This window comes from Acanthochromis polyacanthus, chromosome 9, assembly GCF_021347895.1.
Source record: "Acanthochromis polyacanthus isolate Apoly-LR-REF ecotype Palm Island chromosome 9, KAUST_Apoly_ChrSc, whole genome shotgun sequence".
Classification (NCBI taxonomy): Eukaryota; Metazoa; Chordata; class Actinopteri; family Pomacentridae; genus Acanthochromis; species Acanthochromis polyacanthus.
Window position 1 is genome coordinate 8,383,164 of NC_067121.1, and position 21,490 is coordinate 8,404,653.

The 21,490-nt window shown below is 41.2% G+C and overlaps 8 non-coding genes across 8 annotated transcripts; all 8 read right to left on the reverse strand.

Annotated features, from left to right (window-relative positions):
- Positions 1 to 4,746: 4,746 nt before the first annotated feature.
- trnay-gua (transfer RNA tyrosine (anticodon GUA)) lies at positions 4,747 to 4,834 on the reverse strand. Its single transcript is given in 2 exon segments — positions 4,747 to 4,782; positions 4,798 to 4,834. It is a non-coding gene; the product is annotated as a tRNA-Tyr (tRNA).
- Positions 4,835 to 5,235: 401 nt separating this feature from the next.
- On the reverse strand, positions 5,236 to 5,323 carry trnay-gua (transfer RNA tyrosine (anticodon GUA)). Its single transcript is given in 2 exon segments — positions 5,236 to 5,271; positions 5,287 to 5,323. It is a non-coding gene; the product is annotated as a tRNA-Tyr (tRNA).
- Positions 5,324 to 6,599: 1,276 nt separating this feature from the next.
- Positions 6,600 to 6,687, reverse strand: trnay-gua (transfer RNA tyrosine (anticodon GUA)). The gene is given in 2 exon segments: positions 6,600 to 6,635; positions 6,651 to 6,687. It is a non-coding gene; the product is annotated as a tRNA-Tyr (tRNA).
- Positions 6,688 to 6,903: 216 nt separating this feature from the next.
- On the reverse strand, positions 6,904 to 6,991 carry trnay-gua (transfer RNA tyrosine (anticodon GUA)). The gene is given in 2 exon segments: positions 6,904 to 6,939; positions 6,955 to 6,991. It is a non-coding gene; the product is annotated as a tRNA-Tyr (tRNA).
- A 3,136-nt stretch (positions 6,992 to 10,127) lies between these two features.
- trnay-gua (transfer RNA tyrosine (anticodon GUA)) lies at positions 10,128 to 10,215 on the reverse strand. Its single transcript is given in 2 exon segments — positions 10,128 to 10,163; positions 10,179 to 10,215. It is a non-coding gene; the product is annotated as a tRNA-Tyr (tRNA).
- Positions 10,216 to 10,412: 197 nt separating this feature from the next.
- On the reverse strand, positions 10,413 to 10,500 carry trnay-gua (transfer RNA tyrosine (anticodon GUA)). Its single transcript is given in 2 exon segments — positions 10,413 to 10,448; positions 10,464 to 10,500. It is a non-coding gene; the product is annotated as a tRNA-Tyr (tRNA).
- A 1,258-nt stretch (positions 10,501 to 11,758) lies between these two features.
- Positions 11,759 to 11,846, reverse strand: trnay-gua (transfer RNA tyrosine (anticodon GUA)). Its single transcript is given in 2 exon segments — positions 11,759 to 11,794; positions 11,810 to 11,846. It is a non-coding gene; the product is annotated as a tRNA-Tyr (tRNA).
- Positions 11,847 to 14,547: 2,701 nt separating this feature from the next.
- On the reverse strand, positions 14,548 to 14,635 carry trnay-gua (transfer RNA tyrosine (anticodon GUA)). The gene is given in 2 exon segments: positions 14,548 to 14,583; positions 14,599 to 14,635. It is a non-coding gene; the product is annotated as a tRNA-Tyr (tRNA).
- Positions 14,636 to 21,490: the final 6,855 nt, after the last annotated feature.

Genomic DNA, 21,490 nt, shown 5'->3' on the forward strand with positions numbered 1-21,490 from the left:
ACATTCACCATCAAGTCATGATGAATTTAGTTTAATATTTCATTTAAATTAAAATGCTTTTTCACTTTACACAAAGCCACCGACCAGAAACCAGCGACTTGGTTTCGAGTACACTGAATTACAGTCCTCATGTGCTTCAGCCCTCTATATTTTTACGTAACTTCAGGTGACGATTAAAGGAAAGTAAGATGTGGTGTTTTGGAAATGAACGCTGCTGTCTGGGACTTAATCCATATTTGCACAGAGAGCGTTTTTCACGTCACTCCCATATAATTACGCTGCTAAGTGCTGCAGAGGGAGACATGGGAGGAGATCTGGGTGGTCCGCCGACTTTCCTCGCTCCTCCAGCACATCAACCGGAGACGTGTGATTCCACCGTCATTAGCATTCCACCACACCAAACTACCGGGATGTGAGCGAGGAGCAGCCACCTGTGTCTCCACGTCTGACCCACTAATTCTCTGGCTGATTAGAACAAGGTCATCATTGTTTAATATCTGACGGCTCAGCTTTATGGGATTGTTTTACTTCAGAATCCATCTTTTCAATTTTTTCTTTTTTTTTTTTTGAATGGAAACTCTTATAAGTCATATGGGTTGGTCACAGTTCTTGGTTTACATCAGTATTTGCAACTAATTACTTTCGAAACTGACAAGGATTTGTATAATGTAATAGGTGTGTGTATGCCAAAAAAGAGAAAATTCTACTAATAATAGTGGTGACAATATTAATAAAAATGAGTTTTTTGGTGAGAAAAAAGGAAAAAGAAAATTACAGTAATAAAAAAAAAATTCTGCGCAAATGAACGAAAATATACAAAAGTTTTTTTTAAATAGCAAAATTATACATTGATTAAGATGCATGCACAAACTATGAACATCTTGGAATATTTGAACACGTTAGTCCTTCAAAAGTTTTGCATTAAAGATTTAAACATTGCTGCACAATTCCCCATTTTCTTCGTTATTTTTCCATAATTGTCACTAATAATCAAATATCAGATCTCTACTTGTGTGTCTTGGTGGTTTTTAGTCCTCCAAGTAGCAGTGCATTGTAAATAAAACTGTCTGAGTTTAATCACTTCAGGGTTTAATTTAATACCAACATCCTCTCTATAAAACCTCTACTTATCTCACTTGAATTTTATTTATTATTATTTTAAACTAGGGTTACCAGAATGCCCACATTCTACTGTGACTGTACAGAAGTCTAACAAAAAACATAAGTTCTTAAAAATGCAAATACTTGGATCTACATCAACAATGCATTCATTTTGTTATTTTACAAGCTCACATCCTGCCCGGTTGGTAAAAGTTTATCATTGAAGTTTCCTTGGTAATTCCTCTAACATGGTAGATCATCATTCGTGTGATGGAAATACAGTATCAGCTTCTTCGTGGCATCCTGCAGTGGCCTTCTGAGTGACTACAACCCAAACTGCCAGTGGAGACACCGACATACTTCTCTTTATGACTTCCTCATGCTGCTCGCCAGCAACATGCTGCGAAACACCAATATGCCAAAACATTTTCAGCCTTGTCAATCAGACTGTATGCCAGATTATTACTTCCATGCATGGTTGTTTAGCATGCCAGGCGACTGTCAGGACAATCATTCCCTTGGCGAGTTTGTACAGCCAAGTCCAGTCACGCAAAATTAATGTTAGCTTCATGCAAATCTCTCTACCTGAGCTCTCGTCTCCTGTTGTTGTATTTATATCCGCCATCCACAATCTTTCATGGCTTGGTGGTTGGAGTAGGAACTTGGACCTTTTTTAATTGTTGCAAATCCATATTTCAGGTTTGTGCTGGAAAAGAAAACCGGCCTAATTCCCTATCTGTAATGCAAAATGCATGCATACCTACCTAGCTAGCTGTCTGCTCAAATGCTTTAGCCTGGAGCCATATTGACTCCTGCCTGACTACCGGTCAGCATGGCCGGAGGCACTATTCACACCAGCTCATGCCTGAGCCTGTACAGAGACATCAGTCAACAAAGTCAGGCTCACTTCTGATTGGATGAGACCAGGGCCAAAAACTCAGACGATGTCCCCGGGGCCCACAAGGCCATGTTGTGGTACCTCGCTGGTGCTCTCAATCACCCTATCTGCTGCTGCTTCTGAATACTGATTTCAAATTGATTGATTCAGATCCACAGCTGCAGACCTGGATGACTGTGACGGCTTGGTGCTACTCTGTTAGGAAATAAAGTACAGAGCAAGGTTTCCTGTGTCAATAGAAAATATACTAATTATCTCTGCATAGTTGGCCTGATAAAATGTAAAATAAACCTCTGTGGGTTCTCATACCAGCAGTCTGTAGGTGTGCCGATCAGGCTGCAAATTTTATTTTACTTGCCCAGGTATAGACATATCTCTGCAACTGGTAATGAGTTTTATGTGTTTCAAGTGCAGGTTTCAGGGCTGCACAGTGGATAGTGGTTAGCACTTTTGCTTTGCAGCAAGAAGATCCCCGGTTCAAATCTCAGCCTGGGCCTGGATCTTTCTGCATGGAGTTTGCATGTTCTCCCTGTGCATGCGTGGGTTTTCTCCGGGTACTCCGGCTTCCTCCCACAGTCCAAAAACATGCTGAGGTTAATTGGTTACTCTAAATTGCTCGTAGGTGTGAATGTGAGTGTGATTGTTCATCTGTATATGTACAGCCCGGTCTCATGGGGATTCGTGAAACTGTCACGTCAGTTTTTGTTTCGGTTTCGTGCGCACCAACACGATGTCGTCATGTTTTTCGTGCCGCTCACCACGAGCGAAACCCGCTGTGGTAATCACATCTGAAAGTGGTTTATACCGGCGGATTCATGACGATCTAAGCTGTCCATCGGCGTTTGCGGCCGCCGCTGGTCATGTGAGTAGATTAGATTGTATTACTCATGAAAAAGATGGTCAATATACAAAGTCTTGATGTTAAGCTTGGTAGGAGATATTCTGGTCACCTCAAGATCAAAATCACAAGATGCACCTAAAATAAGATTGCACAGAGTTTGAATGTAAACAAAAGCCTGCAAAGAATGTGTCAATGTATCTCATGATGGGAAGAAAGAATGTTGATGCTTTGGGAAGACATATGATGCATGTTCAGCAGGTAAAGAAACTTATTGAAGGACTTCTGTGATCATTTCAGCTGACCAGTTTCATTTGTTTCAGTCTACACAAGTGGATCACCAATGCTGCTCCTTCTGTCATTTCTTCTGCTACCTGACCCATAAATGGAATACCCATCCATTCTACACCGCTTTATCTTCACTAGGGTCGTGGGGGTGCTGGAGCCTATCCCAGCTGACTCGGGCGAAGGCAGGGGACACCCTGGACAGGTCACCAGTCTGTGGCAGGGCTACATATACAGACTAACAATCACACTCACATTCACATCTACAGGCAATTTAGAGTGATCAATTAACCTCAGCATATTTTTGGACTGTGGGAGGAAGTCGGAGTACCCAGAGAACCCCCCCCCCCATGCACAGGGAGAACATGCAAACTCCATGCAGAAAGATCCTGGGAAAGCCGGGACGTGAACCAGGGATCTTTCTACTGCAAAGCGAAAGTGCTAACCACTAATCTAATCTATCTAATCGATCTATCTAATCTATCTATCTAATCTAAGTTAAAGCTAAACCATAGCATTCAGGGCCAAATGAAAACACTTCAGTCCTCCCAGAATAATTATACTTGTGTGACTGCACCCTGCTGTTTCCTACAAAATTATTTTGTTGGTTTGTAAAAACCATTTTCACAGCAGACATCTGGACAAGTCACAGTAGGGAAAACAGAAGTGTATTAATGATGGCTCGGTTCCATTAAGAGTCCCAGTAAGTCATGACAGTGAACTTGCACAACAGCAGGACCTCCGCTAAATGGAACGCAGACATCATTAATAGACCCGTACTTCCCCTACTGTGACGTATCCAAATGTCTGCTGTGTGAAAGATGTGTTCATTTTAACCAGTGCTGTTTAAGAATTTCTCAATTTCAGGCGCATTGCAAAATGCTTTCTGAAACAAAGGATCAGAATTGCAAAGTCTTTCTGTGCATTTGATCAAATAAGATGTGAAATAGACATAATTGACTCACTTGTGTTACATGCCTGATTATTGATGCATAACCTGAGATATGTAACAGTTTCACGAAAGCACAAAAATCTCTTCTTTCGAGCCGGCAACCTAAGGATTACAGCACATATTACCTATAGTCCTCCACTTTATCAACTGAGCTATCAAAGGGGTCCGACTGGATGGTTCACTGTGTACACATGTGAAAATCAAGTGAGGAAAAACTGAAGCGCAACCACTAGAAATACATTTGATAAAAGATCTATAGCTGTAAATTCTTATAGTGTTTTTATTTCAGCACTCCCTTGTCATACGTTTGCAATTCTCAAGACTGGATTACATTTAGTGACAGAGTTGTCTGATTCATCGTCCCTGACAAAATGCTCCTCCCTCAAGCCAGACTTCAACCAGTGACCCAGCATGATTCTCCTACAGTCCTCCGCTCTACCAGCTGAGCTATGGAAGGGGCTAGACTATATGGTTTACTGTCTACACAAGTTGAAATCAAGTTAGAAAAATTAAAGCACAACAGATAGATCCATAGAAGATCAACAGTCACAGTTTTCTTCTCTACAAATTCTTTCATTTTTTCTACAGGCTCTCGCTTGTCTTACACATGTAATTCCCAGAGGTTCATCACATTTAGTGTTGTTTGATTCATGGTTTCTGACAAAAGCCTCCTCCTTCGAGCCGGATTTGAACCAGCGACCTAAGGATCTCTACACATTTCACCTACAGTCCTCCGCTCTACCAACTGAGCTATCGAAGGGGTTCACAGGGTACTGTGGACTCTGTACACTAGACCCTGTAAAGCCAGTACATTGCAGCTAAAGCAGTTGTTTTTGCATCTCAGGAAATTTTAAAAAATGTATATTCAGAAATGTCATATACATACGCGTACTGCTCCTGCGATAGACTGGCAACCTATCCTAAGTCAGCTGGAATAGACTCCAGCCCCCTGTGACCCTGCAGAGGATAAAGTGGTAGACAGAAAGCAGATTATCAGTTCTTTTACTTGCTTAATGGTTATAGATAGCTGCATATTACACATACAAATGCTGCTTTTGACAGTTCTGTATCTGCAGGGAAATAAATATACCTGTGATGCCTTAAATGCCAAGCTGATGTAGCAAGCAGAGTCTGTGTAGAGCTACATAAATAAAAGTCTCCTCCTTCGAGCCGGAGTTGAACCAGCGACCTAAGGATGTCAGCATAGCTTTCCTACAGTCCTCCGCTCTACCAACTGAGCTATCGAAGGGGCTTTTGTACTCTGTTGGCTGTGTACACTAGTACACCTAGTACATCCAGTAGACTGCAAATTTGGTAGTTGTTTCTGCATCTCAGGGAATTTTAATCCAGAAATGGCGTGTACTGCTCCTGTGATAGACTTCAGACCCCCTGTGACCCTACAGAGTTTAAAGTAGGGTGATCATACGTCCTCTTTTGCCTGGACATGTCCTCTTTTGAGAGGCTGTCCGGCCTGTGTTTATAAAGTCCTTCAAATGTCCGGGTTTTTGATCCCCTAAATTCCACATTATGCGAAACCACCACGTCGCGCAGCGCTGCGCTCTTGAATTGTACTGCGCAGCACTTAGAACCCATTCTCTTCTATCAGACAATTTCTACTGCACATGCTGCGGAGCCCCAGCACCACGTCTCTGAAGCGGGAGGCAGAATATACAGTCTGCAAAGCTGGGACTTATGTCTCTGTAGCTAATAAGAGAAGGAAAAAGAAGGAAAAAAGGGACTGTTGACTTGAGGCATTATTTCTATATTTTTTTCATTTGCCATTAGACACATTATTTTGAAGAATGGGCTAACTGAACATTGAAGAATAGGCTACCTCTCTTTTTTCTTTTTGTTTAATATTTTGAGGCATTATTTCTATTTTTACATAATTGATAATTGGGAGGTTATTTTGAAGAATGGTACTCTACCTCACTGTTCCTAACTAAGGTGTAAGTGTCAGACAATGAGAGATGATTATTTCTTATTTTGTTAAACATCTGAATGCATGTGTTCCTACACAACTTGAGTCAATAACTATTAAAGACGAGAGCAGGCCATATTTGTATGTGACTGATTATATTGTTAAGGAGAATTGCTTTAATAAATATATTATTCATAAAGCAACTGTTTGTGAGTGTTTTGGGCTATTTTTCTGTATATCCAGGTAAAGTGTTCTTTTCTGGGGAATTCAGAATATCTGTTTAACTGAGTTCGAAGCACAGAAAGCCCCCTGACCCACGGAAAACCCCTAAAAAGGGGGGGGGGGGACTGAAAATTTTTCGCGCGCGAGCTGGAAGTGTGTCCTCTTTTCAGACAAACAGAATATGGTCACCCTAGTTTAAAGGTGTGCATAGAAAGTAATTTATTGGTTGTTATACTTGCTTAATGGTCATAGATAAGTGCATACTATACATGCTGCTGCTGACAGTTTTATATCTGCAGGGGAATAAATATACCTGATACATTAAATACCAAGTTGATTTAATGAGCAGAGTCTGTGTCGAGCTTCAAAAACAAAAGCTTCCTCCTTTGAGCCAGATTTGAACCAGCAACCTGAGGATGTCAGTATAGCTTTCCTACAGTCCTCCGCTCTACCAGCTGAGCTATCAAAAGGGCCAGACTATATGGTTTACTGTCTACACAAGTTAAAATCAAGTGAGAAAAATTAAAGCACAACAGATAGATCCATGGAAGATAAACAGAAGCAGTTTTCTTCTCTACAAATTCTTTCATTTTTTTATATAGGCTCTCGCTTGTCTTACACGTGTAATTCCCAGAGGTTCATCACATTTCGTGTTGTTTGATTCATGGTTTCTGACAAAAGCCTCCTCCTTCGAGCCGGATTTGAACCAGCGACCTAAGGATCTCTACACATTTCACCTACAGTCCTCCGCTCTACCAACTGAGCTATCGAAGGGATTGATACAAACTGTGGACTGTGTACACTACGCCCAGTACATCCAGTACGCAGTGCACGTCCGAGCGTCGAGCTGCGTGGCCGCACCTGGTCAGGACCGGGGCCGCAAAGCATGGCTGTGCTGGGGTGAACGGACAGACGGTGCGGCTTGGAGAAATGACCGTTGTTCTATTGTTTTTGGGTACAATATTAACCCTGCAGGATAGCCACCGGGACAAACACTCATGCACACGTTGTGTGTCACTCGTCCGTCTTTTATTATGTTCCCCCTTTACACCTTACAGTCCGATAGTTCCTATGGTACATAGGGACCTATCACTACAACCGTGTCGTCTGGAGAGTCGACCGCCACCTGAGTGGGACGATGCCAGTAATGATGCCTGCCGGCTTCCGCGAAAGCTCGGACAATAGTCAGTACTTTACGTAGCTTTATGTAATGTTCTCTAATAGGTTTATCGCTGCCAGCATGTGTAGTGTACGTATTACGTCCCTATGTCAGCGGGAATTGGTCCGACAGTCAGATTTTGGAACTCAGTGCACACATAAGACGCACAGGGTTTAAAGGCGCACCATCGATTTTTGAGAAAATGAAAGGCTTTTAAGTGCGCCTTATAGTGCGGAAAATACGGCAATCAGTTACTGCCTTTTGTGCCACCGAATGCACTTGTGTGCTGTGAAAACCTGCTCACTTGTTCTATATTCATGTCCTTTGCCCTCTCCTGCAGCTCGCTTGTGCAAAGCCGCCATGTCTTGACTTGACTCGCTCTGCGAATGAATCGCGGCCCAGCTGTTGACTAATAGTCCACATTCACCGCTAAAAAACATCATGTCACCACTCCTTGTGTCCAGAGTGTGGGTGGCGGGAGGAGGGAGGGAGGGGCTGGCTGAGTAAATAGGATGGGGGGTTGGGGAGCAAAGTAGGAGTTGTAGCGTTGTATTGTTTGACTGACAGTGGAACAGCGAGGGGGAACGGGTGGTCCTGGCCGAGAGACAATGCCTGAGAATATGCTGCCTCTCTGCTAAGCGCCCTTTGTGAGGCAGGGTGGGAAACCCCTCACAAATAGCCATCACCAGCACGATTCATGACATGGGAATCTGCTCAGTGGAAACACGGCATGCTCTAAGATGTCATATTGTTGTGCACCGTCAGAGATGCTAACAGACTGTTATGAGATTAGCTCCAGAGGATGTTACAGAGAAAACTGGGGTTTGTAAAAGTAATCCACAAAATCCCCTTCGAGAAAACAAGCTAAACATTGTGATGTGCCGAAGTTTCTGCCACTAAGATACACAAAATATACTGGAGGATTTCAGTGTTTTTCAGATTTGCAAGTTAGAATTCTGGGTGTGTTAATGCCCTGCAACTGACAGAAATGTTTCCTGCCTGTAATACAGCGTGAGAATTAGAAAAAAAAAACAGGTAATTTAAGTGTATGTCTGTTGCTTTAGAGAAATGGTAAATGGTCCACATTTACAAAGCGCCTTTTATAATCTTCGCCGATCCAAAGTGCTTAACAATGTGTTGTTCATTTACCAATTCACACACATTTACATAACAATGCAGTGAACGATTATTTGTTCAATAAAAGTCCATCAAACATGCGTGTTTCAACACTTTTTCAATTTATATCTTATCTTTTTTCCTATAATGATAACAGTTTACTTTTGTGCATTCTGTCAACTTGAAATTGTATTTTGTGCCTGAAAATTGTTATTCTAATACCATCAAAAGTGCAAAAACTAGGTTTACTACTCCTTTAGGATTGTGTGTCTGACTTTGCAGCGTCCACATTTCTTCCGATTTTTCTGCTTCAACTCAAACCGCTGCTTTCTTCGATTAGGATTACAGAGTAAAGAAAAGGAAAGAGCAGTAACATTATGATAAAATCGTTTATTATATGTACCTTTGTTGACTTAAGTGGCCGTGGAGTTGAAAAAATGTAACTTGAAATGAATGATGATTGTAGGGCAAAGAGAACAGGGTGCAGAATATAGGTTGTTCTGAAAAATACAGAAATAATTCATGTTATACATAAATACATTTTGTGCAACATTTAGGCTATATCACAGCATTTCTGATTGAAATGAAGTGTGCCTTTTCTATGCACATGAGTACACAGAAGCACAGACTATACAGAAATGTTTTTCATATTATTGTACCCTAAAGGTGCATCATTAGATTTGATGGGGTTTTGTCTCTAATATAATCCTGTAAAGTCTTCACCTTATCATGAGAAGTGCCCTGAGATGACTGATTGTATAGCAAACAGCCACTATATTCATAAAATTGAGCTGAATGTACCTTTTCTTTAATCATACAAGTTTAAAAATATTGTCCAAAAACCATTTAATATCTGTAAATGTTGTGTAGTATTCACTTTTATGTACTTAACATCCTGTGACTTCTGTTTCTTTTCATGTTAAGTGCAGGACTGGCAGCTTTGTCGCAATAGGCTCCAATAAACAAATGCTTCTATTTCGCGTTAACTTCACCTAACAATGTGAAATTCTATCCGGGCTTTAGGGGGAACACCTCCTGAATTTGAGGCTGTTTATTCTGAGGCTTAAGACTGTATTCAGTTTGGAGCTTCGAAGAGGGGGGGAAACGCGTCCGAGTATCTGCTTACATTCAGCCCAATTAACAAGACAATGGTGCGAGGATTTGCAGAGAATCAAGTCGGCCTATTTGTCAGCATACATCTGTTAATTATTTGTGTAAATTAGGGCCTAAACAATAATTATCACCTACAATTAGGTCAGGGGAAGAGGAGGAGGAACCGTCATTAATTGTGTTTAAAACGTTGACAACACCAATTAGCCGCTAGGTTTGTCCCCACTGCTGCCACCCAAAGACTGCCCTCCATGTTGTGGAGATGAGACTCATTATGCTTCCTCCAACACACAGCGCCTAGTCATACTGGTTCAGTTGGTCAGCCATTCACAGAAACACACAAAGCTGTCATGCTATCTGGCATGAGGTCATGAAATTTGTGGGCAGATCGTTCCCAGCGTGGAAAACGATACAGTGGGCCTGGCACTGACAGCGAGCCTCTGAGATAACATGGACGATCACTGAGGGTGCAAATAAAGTCGCATTTGGGAGGTCAGTGCGCATTCCAGAAGTACAAAAGCCTCCTCCTTCGAGCCGGATTTGAACCAGCGACCTAAGGATATCAGCATATCTATCCTACAGTCCTCCGCTCTACCAACTGAGCTATCGAAGGGGACAGGGCTGTTGGTTCACTGTATACACAACTAAAAGTCAAATATGAATAACTGAAGTACAATAAATAGAAATCCTTCCAATGAGAGATTCATTCAGTATATTGACGTTCACTTGTCTTATATGCAAAATTGTCAGGGATACATTTCATTTAGTGACACAGAGTTTTTTGATTCATGGTTCCTGATGAAAGCCTCCTCCTTCGAGCCGGATTTGAACCAGCGACCTAAGGATACCAGCATATCTATCCTACAGTCCTCCGCTCTACCAGCTGAGCTATCGAAGGGGATGACAAAAGTGAGTGACTGAGTACAATAGAGTCAGTGATCACTGTATACTGAGCGAAATAGTATTGTTTTAGGGGCCGTTTACATGAGGACGCTTGCAGGTAAAAACGTCAAAAGATTTCAACAAAACACCCTATCGTTTATACGAGGACGGCGTTTTGGGGGCTTAAAAACGCAAAAATTTGAAACCGGCCTCCAGAGTGGAAAAGTTGAAAACTCTCCGCTGTTACGTTTCCGTCTAAACAGCAAAACGCAAAACTTTGCCGAGATCTGACCACGTCGCGTACGCGATTATGTCACATACGTGCGCCGGTGCTTTGGTTTGCCGGCCGGTACAAGGAAGTAAATAAAGAAGTGTGATTATTTCCATCCTTCGTACCTTCAAGCAACTCTGGCAGCTCTATGTACACTACAGGAGTCGTACCAACAAACGTGCAGAATCTGTACAGATTCCATTCATGAACATTTACCGCGGCGGAGATTCAAAACGGGACATAGTACGCATACGCGTAGACATGGCGGAGTTTTATCACAGCGCCACCCAGCTGCCTGGCATGCATATCCAATCGAATTCCACACACTATAGAGGCACCGTATATATGCAGATTTCTTTCAAAACCGCTCGTCTAAACGTGAAATGACAAGACGCCACTTTTGCGTTTTCTGTTAAGATGGTCCTCGTATAAACGTAGCCTTAGATAGTGTCTGAATTCAAGTGCCTGGGCCTGGGATCTTTCTGCATGGAGTGTGTATGTTCTCCCTGTGCATGTGTGGATTTTCACCAGGTACTCCGGCTTCCTCCCACAGTCCAAAAATATGCTGAGGTTAATTGATAACGCCAGACTGCCCATAGATGTAATTGTTTGTCTATACATGTAGACCATCTACCTGTCTAAGGTGCTCCCTGCCTTCACCTAAGTCAGCTGGGATAGGCTCCAACACCCCAACCCTAGTGAGGGTAAGGCTGGATGGATTCACCCTCCTCTTTCAAGCTGGATTTGAACCAGTGACTTGAGAATATCAGCATGCATCTCTACTCTACAGTCCTCCGCTCTACCAACTGAGCTATTGAAGGGGACAGGACTGTTGGTTCACTGTATACACAACTAAAAGTCAAACAAGAAAAACTGAAGTACAATAAATAGAAATGCTTCATTCAGTATATTGACATTTATTTGTTTTACATGCGTAATTGTCAGGGATAGATTGCATTTAGAAACAGTGGTTTTTGATTCATGGTCCCTGATAAAAGTCTCCTCCTTCGAGCCGGAGTTGAACCAGCGACCTAAGGATACCAGCATGCTTCTCCTACAGTCCTCCGCTCTACCAACTGAGCTATTGAAGGCTACAGTGTGAGTGGTTTACAGTGTACATTACAGTCATTGATCACCATGTGCTGAGGAAAGGTGTATTTGGCTTGGTTGGTGTCTGAAATTCAAGTGAGGAAAACTGAACCACATATAATGCTTCCAATAACAAATTTGTAGCTGTAGTTTTCTGCTTTGTAATTTTTTAGTATGTTTTTCAAAACATGTCTGTGATACCCTCATATTGTACAGAACGAGTTTCAATATACACGTTATTACTCACTTGTCCTACATATACAATTCTAAGTGACGCATTGAATGAACTGACACAACATTTTCCTTCTACAGTTACCCACTAAAGAATCCTCCTTGGAGAGCTATCGAAGGTGTGTAGATGCAGCAAAGACTGTGTACAGTATACCCCATGTACTGTAAATTTGTTTGTGCAAAAATATCAAGTTTTGTCAAGCATTTGGATGGTGTAAAAAGGCAACCATGCTTTTTTTGAGAATTAATCACTTCTAAAGATAGTGCTCACCTCCCTGTATGCAAATGTTTCACTAAAACAATTCCCTCATCACTCTTTTCTAGAGGCAGCATTGCTACATCTTAGGCTTAGAACCAACCAAGACAGCTGTGATCAGTTTAAAGAAATACAATCAAGTTTTCTTTCCCACTATGGCATCATGATAATGAGATGTAGTCAGACCATTCTATCCTCTGATGTAGCACTGTACGCAGGGACGACTGGTATAAATGGGCTAACAGGGCTAAGCCCTCCCAAGCAAACACAAAAAAGATGAGGAAATTATTTTTTAAATAACTTACAACAGATTGTTTTAAGTTTAGGTGAAAACAAAGGTAGCAACAGCACCAATCAGTCAAAAGAAAAACATAGAACATCTCTAAATGGGCTTATTTTTTACAGTCCCAGCAGATACAGTCCGCTTTCATTCAGTTCGTTCTTGTAAGTGATTGACAGGTGTCATGTCCCGCCTCCGTGATGATCATTTGGGCTAACTTCAGTCAGCCCACATGCCTTTGATGCAGCGAGAAAAGGTTAACCCTTTAAGCTTCAGTCAATTCCAGCCGTTTTCAGTACAAAAAATCGCTAATATTCTATTTTTAAATTAAAAAATGACGAAAAATACAGGGAATACTGGACGCACATCGCGAGGTGCATTTCCTTGAAAACGACCGATTCGTGGATTTTATACGACTTCGGGACATGTTTTGGACAAAATAGTTTAATGGCTTGTGTTGTCTGGATGTAAAAGGTTGGATTATGGCCATTTTTTGTGGAATCTTTTTTTCTGTGTGTAATAATGAACCCGGAAATGTGAGTCGCGCTGTGCGCGTTGAAGCCGTGTATAGAGAACGGATGGATGAATATTTGTTTTTGTCGGACAAATGTGTTTTTCTCACCCGCTGTGGTAATCACATCTGAAAGTGGTTTATACCGGCGGATTCATGAGAATCTAAGCTTTCCATCGGTGTATAGTGTTTGTATAATCGGGTTTGCAGCCGTCGGAAGCGTAAAGGGTTAAGCTATGGCGGGCGTTAGCATGAGCGAGGTGGATTATTTGCTTTCATGTCCATTTTCCTCAATGTCTTTGGAGGAAAAGCTGGAAGTTAAGAGACTGGGATCACATCGGCCGTCGATGTGAGCTTCTTTTCAAATAAGGTAGACCCATGTTGACCTGTTAAAGGACTGTGACACCTTGTTTTTGCTGAGGTCATCTGTTGTACTGAAGGCGTGTTTTGCACTACATGTCGCCAAACAGTTATAATAAGACAGTTGCAGCAGGCTATCTGTGGGCAGTCGTTGCAGTTGGAACACATTTTGTAGTGGTGTCTGTGTGTGTGTGTGTGTGTGTGTGTGTGTGTGTGTGTGTGTGAGTGAGAGAGTGAGTGAGTGAGAGAGAGTGTTGATGTAGAGCACTACAAAAGTATAGTGTACCTGTAATTGATGTAACTGTGTGTATCATAGGTGATGTTGCTTTTGCAGCTGTGTTAACCATTTAATCCGTATTATGCATTTGTTAGTCCACCCAACAAATTTCACCACCAGCCATCACTGACTATACGGACAGGTATGCTATGCAGTATTAGCCATCTGAAGATCTACTTGTGTATTTACGTATGAAGGGTTTGGAAGAAGAGTGTTCTGACACATTTTCTGTAGTTTTTGAGAAAACTGGGTTCAAAGTTTTGTGTTTTCAAGAATGATCTAACATCCGAAGTTCCACTGTAACATTATATTTGGGTCGTGGGTTAGACCACTCTGCCGCTAAAATGTAGATCATAAAAAATTGTAGAAATGATTTAAAACGCAGTTTGGATATTTTGTGGGTAAGACCACTTTGTTTCTAGCCCACTCAAAAAGTGCTGCACTCATCTATGTTATTGGCCTGATCATAGATGGATCAGCTCTACCGAAGTACGAAAGACTCCTCCTTCAAGCCAGATTTGAACCAGCAACCTAAGGATGTCAACATGCTGCTCCTACAGTCCCCTGCTCTACCAACTGAGCTATCGAATGGGACAGGGCTGTTCTACCACTGTATACATGACTAAAAGTCAAATAAGAAAAACTGAAGGATAATAACTGGAAATGCTTCCAATGAGAGATTCATTCAGTATTTTGACATTCACTTGTCTTACATGTGTAATTGTCAGGGATAGATTGTATTTCGTGATGCAGCATTTTTTGATTCATGGTCTCTGATAAAAGCCTCCTCCTTCGAGCCGGATTTGAACCAGCGACCTAAGGATACCAGCATGTATTTCCTACAGTCTTCCGCTCTACCAACTGAGCTATCGAAGGGGTCAATATGTCTGTTCCACTGTGTACAGTACACAAAGTACACACCGTACACTGTAAATTAGGTGTTTGTTTCTACAGCACACAGCATTATAAATATGTCAATTTTGTCAACGTTCAGTTCAGAGAAACTACAATAAAACATAAACTATGCACTCGTTTCAGTTGTAGGAAGTAAATGTAATAATAAAAACACTTGATTCATGTTGCGTCTGGTTCTGCGTTTCCACAAGAAAAATAAAATCTTTAAAACTGAACATAAAAATAATAATAATTAAAACTTCAATTATAAGATCAATAATGATCATATTAATAATAATAATGAGCAGAAGTTGAGAAGCTCTGTAAACCTGAAGGAAACTCCAGGGTTGATTGGGGTTATTCTCTGAGTTTGTCATCACTCGCAACCCTTTAAACAACATAACGCAAAAACTATTGATTTGAGCAGCGTTAAAGTCACTTCTCATTGCCATCATGTCAAGTTATGCAGCCTTAACACTTTCTGTGTTGCTTCACTGACGGTGGAATGCCTTGCTAAAGGACACTGCAACTCATGTCCTGTTGACTCTCCACACCCAGATTTTCTCAGCCGGTATGCAGGTTTGAACTTGTGACTTCAACTCATAGCATTTTAACTCCAGGGAGCAGTTATGAGCTGATTTGATTCCAAAGCACAGATGACTTCAGGACTTAGTTGCCTGTGGAGAATATCAGAAGTATGTTGAGACTATTTTATCCTTATATTTGGAAATATTTGCTTTCCTAAAGCTAGGCTACTTGATTTTAGAAGAGGATCAGGTGACTCATAGTAAGTGGTTGTAATTTTCTTGATTGCATCATTTCAGATGAGTCAGATTTTTTTATTGCCTGTGAACGGAAACATCTGTGACGAAATCAGTGCTTCTGCATCACGACACTTTATTCAAAGCAAGTATTGATTTGGTAATTTTCAGCTCATCAGAACAGATATTACATGTTGTAGTTGTAATTATCATTTACTTCAGTGTGAAGCATATCTACATGTTGACATGCAATCATTTAAATGTTGTTGAAACCACACATATATTTAAATACTCCCTTTTCAAACTAAAATTAGTCATTTGAGTACGGAGTCACAGGTGTGCCAAATCAAAATATAAATAAATAAATAAATGTGGAAATATAAAGAGAAATAAATAAGTAAATAAATAAATAAATTTGGAAATATAAAGAGAAATAAATAAATAAATAAAAGGAAAAAACAGAAAAGGTAAAAGCAAAGACAAAATTTTCCTTTTTATTTATTTATGTATTTATTTATTTCTCTTTATATTTCCACATTTATTTATTTATTTCTCTTTATATTTCCACGTTTATTTATTTATTTATTTTTATATTTTGATTTGGCACTCCTGTGACTCCATATTTGAGTATCTTTTGGCCCTTCAAATTGAGTCTCATTGGAATAGAAATAATTCCAGGTCATCCATCCAGCAGATGAGCTGCAAATGTAGTTTGCATATGCTGAATATAAAACAGATTACTTGTTGTATGACCTTCATTTTTTCAGCAGGCGCCCAGTGCAGGCTTCCTTTACTTCTCATGACTGAGTGGATCCAGAGCTTTCATGTATGTTCTTTTCAGCCTGACATCCAAGATTTTACCCCAACAAAAAACACTCCAGACACACATTTATGATCCCAGCAGCTTCACTGACCATTAAAAAAACAATAAAGTAGAGATTCTTCCACATTTGGATCATCATCCGTCAACCTCCAACAATTCAACAGGGAGTTCATTCTTCCAAATCACAATAGAGTTTTAAAAAATCCACACAATTATACATGCTTAACAGCTACAGGCGTATCAGTTATTGAGCTATGTTAAAGCACCCCCCAAAATAACTGAAACAATGGGCTAAATTGAATATCACTTCGATTTACAGATGCAGCTAATTCAACAAATTAACAAATGAGCAAAAGCACATGGCACAATAACGTGGACTGAGTTAATTTCCATTAAATGATAACACATTCCAGCCAATTCAGGGTTTTTTTGGGGGTTTTTTCTTTTTTATTTGCGTATTCATAAATTCCGGGCACGGGCGCATGAACCTCAACCTTTGTTAATATGAATATATTGTGAGACATTTGCATAATCCACTTCATAATCCACTGCAGCACTCGGCGGTGACAAAGATAAGGAGGGGTAGCCACTGTTTCTCCTGGGAACGCTACACAGATAAACGGAGGAAAAGAGACCCACTTTCTGCTCCTATTATGAGATAAAAAAAAATCAGGGAAGGCTTTGCAAAGTTTTCACTTTCCAATGCATTTCCCTTTTAGAGACAGATGGTGGTGGAATATCATTATTTGTATGTTTTTTTTTTTATTTCACAGGCACTGAAATTTACTGAATTTCCACAGAGGCGAGGTGCATGGGTTATTTATGTATCTACCACAGACGTGGCATGCTGATTTTATTACCATGCTGCTGCTGCCGCTGCTGCTTCACGGAGACGCTGAAATATGTTTCTTGCAGAAAATGTTTTTCACACAAAAACAGGGGAAAAAACCTCCAGTGAGAGGAATCACAGGGGTGACAAATGAGCAAACAGAAAGCAAACTCCCGGCTCGTCCTGAACATCGCTAATGAGACCCCTTTTAGCTTCAATATGGAGGGAAAAAAGGCGTGTGTGTGCCTGCACCTGTGTGTGTGTGCGCGGCTTTTCTATGTGTGTGTGTGTGTGTGTGTGTGTGTGTGTGTGTGTGTGTGTCGTGACTGAGGCAGTGAAAAGCTCTCATGAGTCCAACAATCTTTCCAAATTGGCCTGTGGGATGACGCCACTACACAACTACATCCATCCCCACTGTGCTGCATGCATTCCCGGTGTGTGTGCGTGAGTGTGTGTGCCTCCGCATGTGTGTGTGTGTTTGGACAATGGCAACACTTCCTTTTTGCCCTAATAGACAGGGAGCCTCAGCTATTGTGGTCTGATTAGGGTTCCCATTCAAGCTCTCTGGGATTTCTAATTGCGAGGCCTTGTGCAGCAAACTCCCCCCTCACTTCCCACCCCGCTACACTCCCCTCACGACTACTGTAAGACTTAATGAGACACAATTACTGCCCCCTAGGAGTCCTAGAGCGAGCCAATCACAAAGAGAGACATAGACCCCCAGTGAATGGCCACTCAGCAGAGAAAGAGACAGAAAGAGGGAGCAGGAGGGAAGGGAGAATCACAAGCCCTCATTGTCCAGAGAAAGCACAGAGAGAAGCCTTTTTTGGAGAAATATAAATGTTTTTATTTAATGCCGGCTCATAATTAGGCCCCTGAGAGGGAAAAGGAGAGCCAAAGGAGTGGAGAGGGGTGGGGAGTTCAATGGGGAAAAAGGCCTGTAGGTACAAAAGACGAAGAATGACATGTTAGACTTGCAGAGGAGAAGAGGGGAGGAGGTGCAGGAGGGAGGGGGAAGGAGAAAAGAAAAGGGGACAAATAGATACCGAGGTGAAAAAACACAGAGGCAGAAAAAGAGAACAAAACCAAGTGGAAAAACTTGACAGGACTTTCTTCTTTTCTTCCCTCTTTTTCTTTCTTTTTTTAAGTTTTTTGTTTTTTAGCTTTCTAAGCCTATTTGGCGTGGGAAATGGCCTGACATTGAATGATGCGTGCCAGGCAGAGTGAAAAGCCGAGGCAGTCGCTGTGTTTTGCAGGTTTGGCACTTCACGTTTGGCTCAAGAGGTGAAATATTCCTCGATTTTGAGCAGCCTTTCTGCCAAAACTGTGGGAAGCAATATAACAGGGGACTACACAAGTTTGGATTCAGAAAGAGCTGCAATAAAAGACGAGAGAGGCACAATTTGCAGACAGCTCTTGACTGTATGGGAACATTTACTGTATTATTCCTCTAGAAGAGAGCAGATATTGTTTCGAGCAGCCACGTCTGGGGATTCTGAAGTGTTCTCATGGAAAGGGGAGTTTATTGCGAAAGCTGAGCCTCTGTATGATGTTCACAGACGCGGAATATCTGAGACAACGTATATCAGTGACCGAATAAAAGAGCTTCACGTCAATCAGTTCTCTTGAGAAATGCTGGATTCTTGGATGAATTCAGCGCTGCAGCAGGAGGCGCGGCAGGTGCGACCTAACACACACACAAAAAAGAGTGAATAATGCACATAAAGAGTTGATTTTCTCAAGATTTACTCGTGCGCTGAAAGCACAACGAACAGCATAGCATTCTCACACTGCTCAGGAAAAAAAAACCTCAGCGGACAATCAGAGTCTTTTTGCAAGAATTTAATCTGTGAAAATCTCAGTCACACTTCTTGCTCTTGGCTAAACAAGCAGACAACAATGTCAGTGCATGTTTGGCCTGAACACACACAACCACAGATAGACGCGCTAACGTCAACATTATGGCAGCTTGGAATTTTTGTTTCTCCGGATAGATATTTCACTGGCTATGAACAATTGTGTTTCTGTCTCTGAAAAATAAAACCGAATGACAGTAAATGTAACAAAAAAGGCCAAATATAAGACAAAAATGTGATCGTAGATGCACAGAACTTCACTGATTTCATATTTTTTCATCGTCTGTTTCCTGTGGAGTTTCTGGCCTCTCGTGGAGCTGTTCTTGTTTAAGTTAAGACTCATTTTGCAGATCTCATGCAAGCTGTTCCAGTCGAGAAACAGAACAAAAATACCAAAATCCAATAAATGAATACAGGTGTGAAGAAGACCTCCAGCAAGTAAACATGCCAATAATGCTGATTCTAAATGACTTTAAGGAACTGGTTCTGCAAACATTTTATGAAAGAAAATAAGGAATTCAAGGATCCACACAACACATTATGGTGAGTAACACTGAAAATAGCACCTGTAACACGCATGGTGATCTGCACCTAATGGGGTCTTTTCAAGTTCACAGACTTTAGCGCCAGTTTCTGTGTGTACATACAGTGTCAGATTCTGGCCATTATATGATTTGATTTTAATGTGATGCATCCTGTGTGTGTTGCTTTGCGCACAAATCTAAAATCAACTTCGGTAGCCATCATGACAGACATTTCAGCTACCTTGGATCATCCATTACAGCGGGGAGATGCTTCTGATTGTTGCACGGAGATTTTTTTATTAGCAACCTAGAATTGAGAACTGATTCACCAAAATGCATAATTTATATCAAATGATACATATGTATAGATCAAGAGAACCAATCCTTCTTGCTCTTCCCACTTTTTAGACATGATTTCTGAAATATGTATCTGCTAAGTGGTGGACTGAATAAAAAATACGGAAAGATATGAATATCAAATCAGCAGCCATATTACAAACTGGTCACTCTTGTTAATATTTTGACAGCATATAACATCATTTGTGTAAAAAAAAAAGTCCAAGTAAGGACAGAAAGAGCAGCTAAACTTTACTAAATATTCATCTCACACCTCACATCTGAATGTCTTCAGTTGGAATTGAAGATTTAAAGGAAGGAAGTAACATATTTTGGGACAAATGAGACTCTCATTTCTCTCTTAAAAGTGTTGCTGATTTAAAAGTCCAACATGCTCGCTGTCGTACACTCGCTGCTTTGGCCCCATGTTCCTTTCAGTGCGTGCAGCCTCTCAGCTAGTGACTGAACCCCCTTTGTTCGGCGGTGACCCTCTTAAGCGCAGGTTGAAGCCTGCAGCCATTCCACTTTGGATTTGGACCCTATCGCGTGTCACACGGCTAAGTCGACCAGGACCGGGCCTCTTCACTCAGACACACAGCAACAAGTGTCCATTCACATTGGCTGGGTTTAAGCTTGAAATGGCTAGACTGACAAATTTGTGAGCAACAATCGAGCCCGAGGTGAAAACTGCAGCACGGCAGTTGAAGATGCAACAAGAGGGCATTTATTTTACTGTTAGAATGCGTTTTATCGTCCTCTTGTCTTCGTTAGTGCCAAACTACGGGACTGAGTATTGAATTATGACCCATACTATTCAAAATCTGCAACTTTAAGTGAGGAAATAAACTCACAAAAAAAAGCTGAGCTGCTGATGCTACACAAGCAACTGTACCTTCTTCATTCAAAATAGTTCAAAGTCAAGCCAGAGTTTTAATTATGACAGAGATTTTTTAAGTTTTGTTATATACTGATTAAATAAATAGTCCACGTGTTTCTCATGAGGAAACCAGGATGCTGCAACCAGGTTTATTTTTTCCTGAACATTGTGAAGTCTTGTTGTAGTCTCATGTTATCTGTGATATTTTAAATTTGTAGATCTACACATTTGCTCCCCAGTGCACCAGTATAGTGTGTTGTGAGCTGCCGTGCATGATCATTTTAAAAGTGTGTTGATGCTAATCACAGTTTTTCATCACGGAATGACTGAAGCCACTAAAAGTTATTCTGATTGCAGAATAAATTACATTTTACATCCAAAACACCAAAGCTTTTTATATATAAAAATTGTCTCAGGGTTAAATAACTGTTTATTTAGTCAAAAATGTTGACATGCTCCGGGGATGGCTTGCTGAGCGGACGCGAGGAGGGGAGCTCTCGAGCATAGTTCATTTTAGTTTTATATTTACACCCACAAAGTGCCTGTATTTTTACACTGACGGCCCTCTCAGGCTAATTTGTGTTCGAGATGTCGGCAAGAAGTTAAAAGGAGAGACCAGCGGCCAAAAATACCGAGGAGGGAGGGCGAGGAGCACGCATGCTGGCGGCTGCGGAAGAGCTAACGTTAGCCAAGTTGGTAACTGAGCTTGAACAAGTTCGAAATAACATCACGGACGAGTTCAGGACAACACTTTTGCCGATTCAGACAGCAGTGGAAGCTGTTAAACGCCAGGTCGACTCATTTGAGGCTCGCTTTACTAAGGCGGAGGAC